This window comes from Chrysochloris asiatica, unplaced genomic scaffold (assembly GCF_000296735.1).
Source record: "Chrysochloris asiatica unplaced genomic scaffold, ChrAsi1.0 scaffold00024, whole genome shotgun sequence".
In the NCBI taxonomy this organism is placed as follows: Eukaryota; Metazoa; Chordata; class Mammalia; order Afrosoricida; family Chrysochloridae; genus Chrysochloris; species Chrysochloris asiatica.
Window position 1 is genome coordinate 4,692,364 of NW_006408542.1, and position 1,658 is coordinate 4,694,021.

General features: G+C 36.9%; 1 pseudogene; it reads right to left on the reverse strand.

Annotated features, from left to right (window-relative positions):
• Nucleotides 1-465: 465 nt before the first annotated feature.
• Nucleotides 466-931, reverse strand: LOC102828361 (annotated as a pseudogene).
• Nucleotides 932-1,658: the final 727 nt, after the last annotated feature.

Here is a 1,658-nt window from a genome sequence, read left to right on the forward strand (position 1 = left end):
TGATTCCACATGTCTTCAATTTTGTTCACTCTTCATTCCTTCACGCACAGAGAGAGCAATAGTTCTGGCTTGTGGAATTTTTTCAATCTAAAATGAGTATTTTTCTAGATTACTTTTAAAATCCTTTCCAAATCTTTTTTTTTCTTTAAATTTTATTTATTTTGTTGTTGAGAATATACAAGGCAAGACATACAGCAATTCAGCAGTTTCAACATGTACAATTTAATGACATTGATTATATTTTTTGAGTTGTGCAGCTATTCTCACCCTCCTTTTCTGAGTTGTTCCTCCCAACTGACATAACTCAGTGCCATCTAAGCTTCCTATCCAATCTTTCTAATTACTGTTATCAGCTTGATTCTATATGGGTAGTTTTCTTTTGTTGTTGCTTTATTTTTAATTATTCATATTTTTAATATTCAGAGTTTGCCATATGAGGGCCAGAGCTTCCTCTCAGACTCAATTTTATAAACTTGCAATTGGCTGATGAGGCCAATAGGGATAATGGGTTTTGTCTAATTTGGTTTCAGGGAAGACTTTGTTAAAGTCATCAATGATCATCTGGTCCAATGGAATAATGTTCTTCATCTTCTCCAGTTGCTTCTTGTATTCCCCAGTCCTAGTCTTTGAAAGAGACACAAACTACATAACTCTTCATATCTTCTTTGTCTTCAGCATCCACTAGGGAAGTAAATTTATCTGCTAGCACTGGTATCTTCAAGGTTTTAAATTTCTTCTCAAAGTCATCCACTAAGCTAGACTTGGTTACGTTGGCCTTGTAGTAAGCACAGTTGATAGCAGGTAGTGCCTCAGAGTTGGAGGTGAAGATCTCATTCCAAGATTTCATTCCAACAGCCTTTTGATTTCAGGATATGATCCTCCCAAAAACTATCCATTCAATGGCTTTTAGAGCAAATTTTCACCCAGACATCTTGGGATCCTTCACCATCCCTGGAGGCCCAGAGCTCTAGCAGCATGTCTTGAGTTTTGTTCCACATTTTCTCTCTACCTGGGACTTTTTAATGTGATCCCTTTTACCTTTCAAAGCAGTTGGTAGTGGTAGCTGGGCACCATCTAGCCCTTCTGGTGTCAGAGTTGTGGAGACAGATGTTCACTGGTTCCTTTAGCCCACTGGTAAAACAGTAGAATGCTCAAGGCAGATTTTCTTTACTAGTTAAACTAAACTGTTGTTTGTCTTGCAGATGACTTCAGGGGATTTTTATTTGTAAAGTTTAAAGATTATCTCAGGGTTCATTCAGCCTTTCTGGCTCCAGAAAATCTGGAGTACATGAGAATTTGACATTCTGTTTCACATTTCCTCCCTTTGATTAGAATTATTCTATAGAATCTTTTATCTAAATCTTAAATAATAGTATCCAGGAACCATCTAGTTCTTCTGCTCTCATGGCAAAGGAGGCAGTTGCTCATGGGAGTGAGACCTAATCAGATTTGCATTTTGAAATAGTAATTCTGACTGCAGTATAGAAAGCAAGCTGTGGAGGTAGAAATGTGAATGCAGGAAAACCAATTTCAAAAGATTCAAGCTAAAATACATGTAGAGGGAATATTGGGAAGATGGTGGCATAAACTCTACCCCACAAATACAACAAGAAATACAATAAGGAAATATTATTTGATGTAACAAGGGTGTGTAGACA